Source organism: Macrotis lagotis, chromosome 1 (assembly GCF_037893015.1).
Source record: "Macrotis lagotis isolate mMagLag1 chromosome 1, bilby.v1.9.chrom.fasta, whole genome shotgun sequence".
Classification (NCBI taxonomy): domain Eukaryota; kingdom Metazoa; phylum Chordata; class Mammalia; order Peramelemorphia; family Peramelidae; genus Macrotis; species Macrotis lagotis.
Window position 1 is genome coordinate 701110155 of NC_133658.1, and position 15096 is coordinate 701125250.

At 35.6% G+C, this 15096-nt stretch overlaps 1 pseudogene; it reads left to right on the forward strand.

Annotated features, from left to right (window-relative positions):
* Positions 1–14081: 14081 nt before the first annotated feature.
* On the forward strand, positions 14082–14772 carry LOC141506274 (synaptophysin-like protein 1 pseudogene; annotated as a pseudogene).
* The last annotated feature ends 324 nt before the right edge of the window (positions 14773–15096 follow it).

Here is a 15096-nt window from a genome sequence, read left to right on the forward strand (position 1 = left end):
AAGAGGATAGGTAAGAGGGAGATTTTTCCAACCAATCTTTACCAGCCTTGGAAATGAGCAGTGAAACATTGTGTAGGGGATGTTGTGAGCCAGTTTGGTTGGCACATTGAACCTAGAAAAAGAAATAATGTGAAAAGTTTGAAAAGCTAGTTTGGAGCCAGCTGAAGGAGTGATTTAAATGGCAAACAGAGGAGTTGATTTTTTTTATTAAAGGCAATATTGAGTCACTGAAAATTCTTGAGCATGGAAGTTACATATTTAGCCTTGTGCTTTAGGAATAACAATATTGTAGTTGTGTAGAGGATTTAGTAGAGAAAAGAGAGTCTGAAGCAAAGAAATCAATAAAAAGACTACTGCAGTCCTCAAGTACCACTTTTTTTTTTTGTAGAGGTCTTTCATGGTTCAACAAATTGCTGGTGGCTTCCATTCTAAGGATACCTCATAGCTAGTCTATTTCTATCTTGTATAAAGCTATTAGAATGTAAGAACCTTGATGGGAGAAACTATTTAATTTTTTTGTTTGTTTTTGTATATTCAAAACTTAATACATAGTTGGTATTTAATAAACGCTTGTTATTTTATTATGAAAGCAAATGAGAATCTGAATTAGACTACTGGTTATTTGAGTCCAGAAAAAAGGGGAAAAGTGTGAGATATATTCAGGAGATAGATTTGACAGGCCTAAGTAAATGATTGGATACAGAAGTTGAAGGAAAGAGAATAGTTGAAAATGATTCTATGGTTGTAAACTTAGTTCACTTAGAAGGATCTTGGTGTCCTTGAGAGAAAAAGAAAGATGAGAAGAGTACTAGGTTGATGGAGTCAGGCAGAGGAAAAAAGAAATATATTTTGAATAAGTTGATTTTTGAATGACTGAGAAATTGAAGTGTAAATTTCCAAAAGGCACTTAGTGGTACTGGTGATGGTGACATAGGACTGGAACAGGGGAAAGATGAAGGATGGATGTGTTTGGGGAGTTATTTGCATAGTGCTGATATGTGGGGCATGATAAGATCATTGAGAGATTATAGAGATAGAATAAAAGGGAACCTAGTGCAGAACCCTGTTGTACCCCTAGGGTCTAGGATAAAAAGGATGTATGATCCAGTAAGAGAGAGTGAGAACAGTTAAGCAGAAAGAAGGATAATTTTTGTGGAGGAATAATCATAATATAATAAGGAACAGGAAAGAATAATCAAACACAGAATCCTAAAATAGTTAGTCTGTGTATTAGTATGGAAAGTAAATAACCAGTTACTCAAAAAAGAATTTATTAAGGGCTTACCATGTACAAAGCACTCTACGAAGTATTAGGAATACCAAGAAAAACAAACATGACCATTTCTCTCAAAAAATTCATATTCAAATGGAGGAATGATGAACAACATGCATTGAACTCTATGGGTATGTGTGTGTGTTTGGGTGAATATGTTTTCATGTGCTTGTATCTAATACATTAAAGTTAATCTTAGAGAAGACATTAATAATGCGGTAGAATGGGAAAAGTTTGTGCAGTCCACTTCTACTTGGCTAGATGAATGTGAAGATTCTATTTAAAGTTTAATGAGATGGAGGAAGAAGTGAAATTATATAATAGGGACTAGTAAAGAAAAATTTCCAGGGAAGGTGGAACTAAGATGGTAGAGTATTTGGGAAAAAATACAATTGAGATCCTTCACCTACTCTCCCTCTACCAAAAAAAATTGTTCAAAAAGATCTAGAAAGCTCATTTGACCAAATTCTGATGGAGAAATTTAAGAAAAAGTCATGATGAATCAATTTTCCAGGTCATGGTGGCATAGATAGAGAAGTCTATGGACACTGGGAATGGAGTCTGTCCAAGAATGACAGGCTAGTTCAAGGGAAAGGCTACACACTATGTCCAAAGTATGTCCAAGACTCATACTAGGGGACCACAATGGAAGCTGGTGCCAATTGGTAATTTTGACACCCTCTCTTCAATTATGGTCACAGATTCAGGGCAAGGAATTCTGGATATAAACAGTCCAGCAAACTCAGAACGAAGCTGTGTAACTCATATTCCAGGAGCAGAGAGGAGCCTCAAATCCCATTTCTAGTTTAAGAAATCCCAGGATAAAGAACCAGCAGAGCTTCTTACCTGGCTGATAAACTAGCAGTGGTATACTGTTTCTCATATCCAAATCCAGCACATAAACTTATAGACTTCAGATGAAGGGGCCTATATGAATTTTACCCTGGATTGGGTTAAACTGAAAGTTGTTAAGTCCTCCACCTGAACTGTCCCTAAGATAGTAGAATGACATAACACTCAGTAACCTAAGAAAGCAGCGAGACCCAGGCCAGACTTTCCTTCCAGAAGTGTGCAGAGTTTGGTTCTAATATCATCTGAAGTTAGGAAGTAGACTTGAAGAATAAGCAAATCAAAATATAAACCCACCCGATTAAGCTATTGTGCTAGGGATGCTTAAGATATAATCTAGAAGATATTAATTCCAAAACACTGGTAATAAATGCCTAAAAGAAAAACAAAATTTATGCATAAATTCAACTAGAATTCCTGGAAGAGATTAAACAAAAGTTAATAACAAGAATTGATTTTTTTATAAATAAAATGAGAGCACTTGAAGGAAAAAAGGGGGGGAATGGGAGCTGTGGAAGAAAGATGGAAAGAGAATTAACAGTTTGGTACAAAGGACATAGAACATTGTACAATAACGAAATCACTCAAAATAAAAGTCAGTGACTCTAAGTGACAAGAAATATTAAATAAAATCAAAAGACTAGAAAGTAGAAGAAAATATAAGGTAGGTATCAATGAAAACAACTCACCTGAAACACAGAGCAAGACAAAAAAATTCAACACTCATTGGACTATGTGTATGCCAGGACAAATAAAAGATCCTAGTTATTATATTTCAAGAAATCTTAAAAGAAAAAAGTTCAGATCTCTTAGAATCAGAGGAAAAAGTAGAAATAGAATCATCTCCTAAAAACAATCTCCAAGATGTAAGGTCACATCTCTCTCTTTTTTTTTTTTTCAGTTTTTTTTTGCAAGGCAATGGGGTTAAGTGGCTTGCCCAAGGCCACACAGGTTGGTAATCATTAAGTGTCTGAGGTCGGATTCGAACTCAGGTCTTCCTGACTCCAGGGCTGGTGCTCCATCCACTGTGCCACCTAGCCACCCCAGGTCACACATATCTCACGGTCAAAATCCTGAACTTGTAGGCCAAAGGAAAAATACCACAAGTAAACTGAAAGAAAGAATTCAAGTACCAAGGAACCACAGTTAGTATCATCCATGATTTAACAACTATTCTCTATAAAGGAGCAAAGAGCTCTGTAAATGATATTCCAGAAGCCAAGGGATATAGACTTTGAGTCTTGAATACCGTGCCCAACAAAACTGAATATAATTCTATAGGGCAAAAGGAGATCTTTGATGAAATAGAGACTTTCCAAAAATTCCTGATGAAAAGAACTTTGAATTTCAAACACAGGAGATAAGACAAATACAAGTATGACAAATCACAAGACATTAAACAAGGGAAACAGTACTTTCACTCAAATATGGAGATATGGTACATGTGTCCCCTTTGAACTCTTTTCATCATCAGGGTCATAGAAGAAGACTAAGTAGTCAGGTATGGGAATAGTTCTGGTTTGCTTTGATCACCTTAAGAGAAGAATGGTAAGAGAAAGAAGTATACTCTGGGGCAGGGGAGAAATTGGGGAGAGTCAAAAGGAAAGGAAAGGCAGGGAAAATTATCTCACATAAAGGAGAAGTCTATATAAACAAGGAGGAGAAGGTGAGGGAAGTAACTGATGAACCCCACTATCACTGGAAATGGTGAAAAGGAGGAAGAATACATACATACATACACACAGAGTTGGGTATAGAAATACATTTCATTCAACAGGAAAATTGAAAGATATGGGAGAAAAGAGAAGGGGGAATTAGAGGGAGAGTAGATTAAGGAAAGAATCAGTCCTAAGCAAAATAAAGACCACAGAAATTATTTAATGTCTTTTTGAGGTGGCAAAGAATGGGAATCTGAGGAGATATTACTAAATTGGGGAAATACTGAACAAACTGATGTACATATATACATGTCTGTATGGGTGTGTAATCGAATACTATTGTATTATAAGAAATGATAGAGGTAGTTTCAGAAAAAACCTGAGTAAGCCTTCTTCGAACTGATTCAGTGAAGTGAACAGAACAAGAACAATTTTTACAAATGACAGCAACATTGTAAAGGAAAAAACTTTGAAAGAATTAGGAATTCTGATCAATGTGATGACCAATCATGCTTCCATATGAATAATGATGAAACACACTACCCTCCTTCTAAGAGAGAATAAAAGGACTTAGAGTGAAGAATGAGACATAGTTTTAGTATTCAATACCCCAATTGTTTTGGGTAGCTAGGTGGTGCAGTGGATACAGCATTGGTTCTGGAGTCAGGAGTACCTGAGTTTGAATCCAGCCTCAGACACGTAATAATTACCTAGCTGTGTGACCTTGGGCAAGTCACTTAACCCCTTTGCCTTGCAAAAAAAACCTAATAAAAAAAGAAATTCATTTTGCTAGAGTATACATGATATGTAAGAGGGGTTTGGGTTTTTTTTTTCTTTTATTCTTAATTGGGGTTGTGACTTAGTGGGAGGGAAATAAGCTGAAATTTAGATGATTGAAAATAAAGTAAAAAAAGAACTTTCCATAGATCCTTCTTCATGAAGACTTCATGAATGGTATTCCATTTATTTGCATAGACTTCATTTAATCTATTCCTTTCATTTTTCATATAAGGAAATTGGGGCCAAAAGAAGCTGTGTTCTTAATTAAGTATACTTAATTTCTAAATTCAACAGTTTTTTCTTAAGCCTCTTTCTTTTTCATCTCAATTTAGCCTGGACACTTTTAATCACTGCCTATTCCTAGATGTTCTTTTCTTAAATTTCCATGAACTTGCTCTCTTCTTAATTTTCTCCTATTTTAGGGACCATGTCACAGTCTTCTTTGGTGAAACATTCTCTCTTATCCTGTTCCTTATGTATGGGTTTACCAGAGCCAAGGTTTGAAATGAAGTCCTAGACTCCAGAATGATATTTCTTTCCACAGTACTGCATTATCTTTGAACTTCTTCTTACTCCCCAATCCTAATAATGACATATTTTAATGAGACAATTTTCAAATTTTCATTGAATATTTACACCTCAGAAATTGAGAAGTGCTACAAATCAGGGTTTAGCTTTTTTTTTTTATCAATGGTCTAGACAAATTGGAGAAAATGTTAAATTATATTGAATTTAAAATTATACTGCAATTTTTGGAAAGCTAGTTGTTAAACATTTACTAATCACTAATTCTTCTCCCTCCTGGTATGTCCTATTTTCTTCTCTTCTTCATGTTCAAACTCCTTGAGGGAAGGAGGAAGTCAATGATAATAGGAAAAAAATAACCTACTTTCTTATTAATTTTTCCTTAGACTTTTCTCATTTGCTCTCAAAAGTTCTTATTTATTACCTAACTGCAATGTTGTTCGTTCATTGTTCAGTTTCTCTTATCTTCTGTAACACCTGACTCTTGAGCAGCTGCACTTTTTGTATTTTCTTTTCTTTGGTTTCTGAGACATCATACTTTTCTGGAACTGCCTTTGTCTTCTTTCTCTCTTTGTATTACATTGCATTCAAAAAACATTTAATAGTATGTGACAGCCTTACATCCTTCTTTCAACTTTTCAAGGTAAGAAGACTACATAGTATATATGGAAAGAGCTATGGGCTCTGGTAAATATTTGTGACATTTGAGGGCAAATGACTTTTCCCCTTTTGATGCCGGTTTCTTTTTCTAGAACATTGGGAGTGGGAGGGGTGGACTAGATGACCTCTATAGCCCTTTTCACATGAAAATCTATAAGCTAGTCTTCTTCAAAGTACTATTCTTCATTCTTTTCTGTCTTCTTTTCAGTATTCTTCACTCCTTTCATTGAACTCTACAATACAGCAACAATCTGACTTGCTACTCTTCATATGAGTCTTCATTCTCCTTACTGTACCTTTGCCATGACTGTCCCTACATGCCTTGATTGTTCTCCATACTCCCCTTTTTCCTCCTGGCTTCCCGAGCTTCCTTAAAGACAACTCCAGTATCCTCTTCTCTTAGAAGTCTTTCTTAGTACTGTCCCCACCTCCCCTCTACATGCTAGTGCTTTCCCTCTGAGACTAGCTCCAGTTTATTCTGTTTATATATCTTTTATGTACAGAGTTGTTTACATAGATGTCTCCCAATTAGAAGGTGATTGCCTTGATCATTGGTGCACACTAATAGCAATGTTGCAATGATGATCAATTGTGAAAGACTAGGTTACTCTGATCAATAAAGTGATCCAAGATAATCTGAAGGACTCATGATGAAAAAATGCTATTACACCTACAGAAGAGAACTGATGAAGTCTAAGTACAAATAACTTCTTTATTTTTCTTTTAAAAATATGACTAATATGGAAATACATTTTACAAGATTTTACGTGTTGTAATTGATACACTGCTTGCCTTCTCAGTGAGTGGGAGGGAAGAAGAGAATTTGGAACTCAAAATTTAAAAAGAAAAGAATGTTAAAAAAAGTTAATAATGAACTTTAAAAAGAATTGAATTTTTTGGGAATGTAGGCAGCATTTTTAGTCTCGTTTTTGGTTCATTGCCTATCACAAGGTAAATGTTTCATTAATGCTTCTTGACTTGCTCTCTTTATACTCTCTCCCTTGGCAAGTTCATTAATTCTCATGACTTCAATATATGAATTTTCATACCTACATCTCTAACTGTAATACATGACTTCTCCACGTGGATATTCCACTCATGTCTCAAATATACTTTATCCAAAATATTTTGATTGTCAATTTTCACAAACCATTTCCCCCTTCTACCCCAATATTTGTCTGCAATGCCTCATTTAGAATAATTTTTGAAATTGTCTTTAAACTTTCTTTCCCCCATCATCTAACTTTATCTACCAAGCTTTTTTTCCCATCCCTGTAACACCTTTAATATTTGTTTCTTCCTCTCTATACCTATTACCACCACTCTCCTGTCTTTATTACCAACCTGTCTTGGTTATTGCAATAACCTCTGAAGGAATCTTCCTACCATTCTTCTACTACAATCCATTTTTCATACGTTTGGCAGACTTCTTTATGCATAGATATAGGTGTGTCCCTCCTCTGCTCAAAATCTTGAGAGACTCCCTGTTGCCTATTGTAGCAGTTGAGGTTATTCTCAAATGGGAACCCTCCTCCTTATCTCATTATTTCAGTCTCCAGTTTGGTATCCCCAGAATACAACAAATAAGCTTCCACTTCCATAATTTTTATCACAGTGTTCTCCATGCCTGTAATATAAAAAAAAATTAAAAATTCTTCCTTCTCCTTTAAAAACAAACTCAAACCCCACCTCTTCCACAAAGCATTCCTTGGTCTCTTTTTGTTAGTGATGATTTTCCTCTTGGAGCTCACACAAAAGGTGTTTATATACTTGATACATTGTATTGATTATTTTGTATTATATGTGTGAGCTGTGTACTTGTCTTATCTCTCATAATGCTTTACATACAGTAAACATTAATTGGAGCATCTTCATTCATTCATTCATTCATTCATTTATCTGTAAGGCCCATGTCAACCTTTTCTCTAAATTTTGTGTCTGACCTAGCTCCTACTACAGGGCTGTGCTCAGGGTAGATACTAAATTCAGTTGTTCAATTGAATTTAATTGATTTGAATCAGTAATGTCTGAGTTCTTAAGGTAGAATTGAACCTAGACCATTGAACCTTGATCGAGTCCCTGGGGTGAAGAGACACAGCTGCACATAGCAAAAGGCCCTAGCAAATAATAATGACAGGCACACAGGACATGTGCTCTTTGTGTACAAAGGAATGCAGCTAATAGTGTAGTTTTGCTGAATTATATTTTTATAATAAAAAAAACATAAACCAAACTTTAGTGGGTTCAATTCCCTCATTTAATAGGTAAGGAAAATGAAGCCTAGGGAGTTAGAGTTCCCTGTTCAATGTCCTATGGAATAGCATAATGGGAAGAGATCTAGACTTCGATTCAAAAAGACCTAATTTAAATTTTATCTTAGTTACTTATTAGCTGTGTGATCATGAGCAAATGACTCAACCTCTCTGACCCTTATATTTTCTCATCTGTAAAATGTACCCCTTCATCTGTAAAATAATACCTCTGTTATCAATATTATAGGGTTGTGATGTGGCTGGGGTTCGATAATGAGATTGAGGCACTTTACAAACTTTAAACCATCAGCTATTAGCAGCAGCAGACTTAAGACAAGGCCCTGCATCTCCTCTACTTGTACAGTGATGTTGTCACCCTCATCATCCCTCAAAACAGAGGCATTCAATAAATGTACGATATTGTGACTTTGTGAACTGAGGCCGACTTAGAGAGATTGAGCACAGGGCCACATCTCAAATGAAGACATCAAAAGCAGAATAGTAACTCCCCCCAGCTGAAACCTACTTTTCACTTGGGGAAAACACGAAATTCACGTTTGTTAGCCTCAAGGCAACTGGCATCCATCATATATCATTCGATTTCTGAGGAAAGCTATTCCCCAGACCACTGTACAGATTTGGTTTGAGATTCACTTCATAATCATTTATAGCTCATCTTTTGTGTCCCTTTGGGAGACATTATTTCATTTAGTACTGAATTCTGGGGCAGAACTCTTGCAAGTAGTTCCAGAGGGGACCTGGCACAGGAGGATAGCTTGCCAAAGATGGCCCGTGGGAAAGGGGAAACAGATATGGGGGATGTACACACTGAAATCCGGTTCAAGGACCTGCACAAAAAAGTCAGTTCAGACTGGGGATATGTATTTGAGGGAAAGTAATGCTCCAAATGCTCTTTTGAAAATGAACACTGAAGCCCCCACACAGCACTCCAGCCAGCAGAAAAATGATTCTTCTCATCTCATCTCTCCTCATGATTCTTTTCTTGTCATCCTGGATTTAGTCGAATATACTGTTTCACCTCTCACGCCTTCAAGCCCTCTGTAATTTAGTTAAACTTGTTTTCTGAGATTTCAGGCTGCTGAAATTTCTTTGCTACCAAAGTGAAAATGTCCTTCTTTCCTGTTCTCTCTTCCTTCTTCCCTCTCTCCTCCTCTGGAGGAAGATGATTGATGCTATTTAAGAAACTCTAAAATATATGTAAATGTCAAATTGACTTAAGGTGTTCCCCCCACATTTTAATTGAATATTATATTCTTTAATAGAGGGAGAAAATGGAGAAAATTGAGGAAGATGAATAGTTTAGGTGACCTAGTTTGAATTTTTCAATCTTTCTCAATGATCTTTTATATATTTTATTCATTGGAAAGAATATGAACTTTGAAGTCAGAGGATCTGGGTGCAAATCATGCGTGGGACCTTAGGCAAGTCATTTAACAACACTGAAGCTTTAGTTTCCTTATTTGTAACATGAATGAAATGGATTTTATGACCTCTAGGATACCAGCTCTAAAGCTATGATTCTATAACCCCAAACGAAAGAACGATTTTGGGAGGAAACAGAATTTCTATATTAATCAACTTGAGAGAAAAATTATTTTTTATAATTTCCTGCATATTTTATTCTATATGCTGAAGCTAGATCTCTAGCTGTCATAATTTAAAACATTCAGGTAATATGAATGTAAACACTTTCTTGATCATAGCTATTTTATCACCTCCACTAAAATGAGTGATAGATCTACTTTAGAAAATAAATTCTCTTGCAATGAATGGAAGGAAAGTAATGGCTCATTTTCTACTAATTTCTTATTCATCCATTATCATGGCACTCTGGGTTTCCTTAGGAAATGTCAGCAAAGTCTAAGACCTATAGTTTCTCCCAATCCTTAAACTGTGTAAAGACTTTGTGACAGCATAAGTATTTCTTCTTCAGGGATTAAGATAGTTAAGTTCACATAAGAAGATTGACAACCAAAATGATCCTCCCGATTCATAGAGGAGTTGTGATCAACTTTGTGAATAACCACTCCAATGATTTCATAGATCTTTAGAAATATTGGGAAATAAAGATATTAAAATTTTCTTTTTTAATCAGAATACTATGAATGGTTCACTTCAACTTTTCTTTTGTCACCATTACTACTTGTTCTGTCTTATAATAGCCATGTTCCAGACCTATCCAGTCAAGTACATTTATTGATTTTTGTCCTTACTAATCTTTCTGTATAAATGAAAGATAAACAAGTCTTGACCTTTTTTTTTCTTAAAAGTAATCTGTGTAGTATTATCTTTCTTGTGTTGTATAAAGATGTAGGACAGTGGCTTTGAGTTCTTCCCTGTGTTACTCATTGTATGGTTTGTACTACACTACACTATGTGCATACACACACATGCACACATACACATACACACACATGCACACATGTTTTTTGCAGCAAGGATATTTTCTATGATTAGTTGAGAATAAAAGTAGTATTTGTCTTTGGAGTTGAATTATTCCTCTATGCACACATTTGTAACAAGGGCAGGCAATATTGGGGTGCTGGAGGGCAGCTATCAGTTTCTCAGCTTGGAGCAAAGGAATTTTCTTTACTAACAGACCAATATGGAGATTGAATTTATCCCTGTGCATCTATAAGCACCACTTTCAAATCATCTGAGCTATCGCAAGTCATCTATTCAACCAACACAGAGAAAAGATGAAACTTGAGTTGCGGTGAAAACAGAAAAGATGGTCTCATTTTCCCCCTCAGCAATAGATAATACTGTGTTTTTGACAATGTTGGGTTGTCACTGGAAATTGTTTTTTTATGTACTGTTATTTACCTGGGTTGCAGTAGTCTGAGGTGTTCTTTTTGGAGATATTTACTACTTTGAACTATTTCTCCACCTTTTGCTCATCTCCCCAATAGGTGGCTACACAAGATGAGCATTTGTTGTAAGGTTTTTCTCTCAGTACCATCATTCTTCATGGCCTTGTGTCACTTGGCATGTAGCACAAGAACTAGGGAATGACCCAATGTTTTAACTGTCAGTCACCATGAACTACTCTACGAAACAGGCTTACCAGCTCATAAACTGAAAGCAATCCTATTTACTGCCATCTCTGGATTCATAGATTGTTTGTAGCTTGTTACTGTTCTAGCAACACTTAAGGCCAAGCACCTAAGGTACTTTATGTATTTCTTGATGTTTCTTGGGTAGAACTGGTCTTGTATGCATCCTTGTATTTTTTCAATTCAATATAATAGGATCAGACCTTGGGGTGACTATATCAGAACTACTGACAGTTTTCTACAATATACTGTGCATGAATAGGTCCAATATAATCTAGACATTTTTGGGGAACAGCAGAGACATTCCCATGAGGGCAGTTTTGAAGATGGATAAAAAGGTTTGTTTTTCTTTGTTTGTTTTTGAATAGGTTATCACAGTGGGTTAATTCACACACACATACATTTTTTTCCCTTTGCCATTGTCTTTGTCAGCAGTTTGTAGTCTGGATTTTGCTTGGCTGAGTGTTGAGGTTAGATGTATATTCTGAAAATAAACTTGAATTCATTAAAGTGGCTAACATTCAGTGATGTCCCCGTTTTGTAAATTGAGTTCAGGCATAGGCTATCCATCTATTTGGCAGCAGCAGAGGTACCTTTTAGTTTAAATTTTACTGTTTAAGATTTTAGAGTTGCTCTCAAAGGTGGATCAGGGTCAGGGTAGAATCAGATTCACATATTACTGTCTTTACTAAATTTATTTGAATGGCCTCCTTAGAAGATTGAAGAATCTGACAGAGGTATACAGGAAGCTCTTTTTGACTTGAGAATACTATTCTTATCCTTGGTGGATGAGATACCCCTTGTCTCTTGATTTGTGCTGATTTTTGTTTTAAAAGAAGAAAAAAGCTATTCAATTAAGTTGCAGGAAATTAGCACACATAAATAGTCCAGGAGAATGGTTTAGTTTCTCTGACAAATCTTCCGAAGATGAAGAAATGACCATTTGCTGTTAGATTCAGAAGATCATTTGGTTTTAGTCATAATAACACTCACCACCTGAAAAGCACTAGCATTAGCTAATTAAGTCTTACAATACCCCTGCGAGGAAGATAAGCATTATTGTTCCCTTCTTATGGATGAGGAAACAAAGTCGGAAAATGTGTCCCTGTAGTGATGCTGTCTGTGGAAGCATGTGATTAGAGGATGGAAGCACCCAACTCCTATCTTGAACCAGAATTGTTGGGTAGAGATAAAGAAACAAATGAAACAAATCTGAACTGTGAGAACTGCCCAGAAATATACACTCCATCCATTTGTCTTTATGCATTTTATTTCCAGAATAGATGTTAAAAGGCTTTATTTTTCTTGAATTCATAACTGTTTTAGAGGGAAACTAGTAGAGTTCACATGCATTTCAAATCATTTAAATACTTTATACGGACTTTATCACAGATGTCCTATGATCAAAATCTAGGCTACGATTGGAGTTGTGGACTGTTCTCATTCCAGTATGAGGACATTTTAAAAGGATGAGAGGATTTAGAGGTCTAAGACAATATATTTCATTTATTTGTAATTATCTTTTTTTAAACTTTCTCTCTAGTAAATTCTCTGACTATTATGTCTTAAGTGACTAGCATGTTATACCTTCAGTAGGTAGATCCTTAATGGAAAATATCCAGCATTGCATGGCCAACAGTTTGGTGCGTTTGCTTGAGCTTTTTATTTTTGCTTTTCAACAAGTAAACAAGGATTTACCAAGTACCTACAATGTGCCAGGCTCTGTGTGTGGGGGATAGAAAGAAAAAGATAATTTGAGATCCTGACCTCAAGGAGCTTGCTATCTTTTGCCTTTTGACTTCATTTTCACTTGACTGTCAGACCTCTAGGGAAAAAAATCTAAACATTTTTGGCACTAAATGACTTAATTCTTCTTTAGAAAATATTTGTTAGGGCAGTTAGGTGGCACAGTAGATAGAGCACCAGCCCTGGAGTCAGGACAACCTAAGTTCAAATCTGGCCTCAGACACTTAAGCTATGTGACCTCAGGCAAGTCACTTAACCCCACTGCCTTGCAAAAAATCACACCAAAAAATAAAAGAAAATATTTGTTATTAATTGAAATAAGTATCTCCTACATTCTGTAAGTTCTCAGCTAGAACTGTACTATGAAAAGACTCCCTATAATCAAATAGAACTTCTCTGGTCATTTCCCTGGCTCATGGAAGTCTCACCAAATTTAAAATTTGAGAGAGGGAATTGAGAAAGTTTAACTTTTCTTTCATTTGTGTTTATTAAAAGCATTACTTATTAGTTTTTTGACCAGTCAATGATTTTCTTTTATATAGCTGAAGAATTTCTATCTTGGCAAAAGGAAAAAACAATTATTGGTTTGAAGGGTTACATTGAATTATCTAGGGGACTAGATCATCCTTTTCTCCTTTTCTGTATATTTCATCACCTAACTTTCTCTACAATCCTCACTAAAATATAAAGTTTCAATTCCCAATGGAGAAATTTTCTTTGTGTCCATCTTGGATGCCCTTGAAAATTCTTTATCTGTTACTGCAGAAGTCCAAATGTGAAAATGTGCTGGAATTAAAACCACAATTTTTAGATAAACTGATTCAAGAAAGAGGCTATGAATATTTAAAAAATACTTCTAGCATTTCTTAGACAGCACTGGATTTTTCAAAGGAGAAAAGAAAATGAATTTTGCTTCTATTGATTCTCTTTCCATCCCTAGTTTATCTTTTATAAATAAAAAATTTAGTCCACACTGATTTGGCATTCCATATTATACTATTTCAGTAGGTCTGTGATTTCAATGATGTCAGTATTCATCTGAATGATGTAAATCACAAACTATTCTCTACTCTCCTCCCCTTCTTGGTCATCCACCATCTGGAGATGAGTGTCTCCAATCTAAATCATGACAAAAGGCACATAATGTGTGGTAAGGAGAATATATACAAGTGTATTCAAGACATGGAATAAAGCATAAAAGTCAAAGTGCTCAAGAAAATTTTGAATAAATAGGAAACATATACATGTGGGAGAATCAAGGATGTCAGGGAACTGTAAAATAAGAAATGAGACTTGGTCTCCTCCGCTGGGCTGCCTGGGTCTGACTCTCTTCCCTGCCACCTGTGAAGGTTTTAAGGGCAAAACGAGCTTCCTGCCAAGGTCTTGCTAAAAATGAGACAGTTGAAGCTCACTTTGCCTATCCATTCAGGCTGAATCAAATTTCACTTACTACTTAAGATAAACAGTTGTGTAATGAAACTTGGAGTAAATTTTATCTTATAGGAGATTTCTCTTCTTTTCAGTTCTATGTTACATGTGTGGTCTTGATCTTTCTATATTGCATTGCTGCACTTATACTTTATATTGGTTATCTGAACTTATATCGGGATAGTAGAAAAATTCCCTTTATTGACTTCCTTCTTATTACCATTGCTGCTTTCTTATGGTTGGTGGCCACTTTGCCTGGGTTAAAGCTCTGACAGACATTAAGATTGACCACAGGTGAAAATTTTATTGGTCATTCAAGCTTGCAATAAGTTTGACACACTGCTACTTTGACTCTGTGACCAGTATGGAATCTCTGAATGTATCTCTGATATTTGGTTTTCTGAACTTAATACTTTTTGGGGAGGAAATGCTTGGTTTGTATATAAGGAGACCAGCTTGCCCCATAAGTCAAATATTTCTACCCATGGTGGAGGAACAAAGTTGCACCTCATATAGGAATGTAGTTAAAGGAGAGAACTGCACTGTGTGAAATAAGAATCTGTTCTACAATATATTGCGAGCATGTTTAGAGGCAATAGAGTTTGTCTTAGATACAAATTTTGGATGTAAATGTTTCAATTTGTAGACTCAAATTTTGAGATTGAATATCTAAAAATGAATATGTGGTTTCTTCACTAAATTTTTTGCATAGCAACAGTGTTTTATCCCCTAGGCCTTAACATATACATCTTTATTCAGGAAGGGGATGTATTATCCTATTTTTTTAAAAAAAGGAAGAAACTTTCAAATTATACACTACTGTAAGTTTGTATAGTTCATTTCCCTTA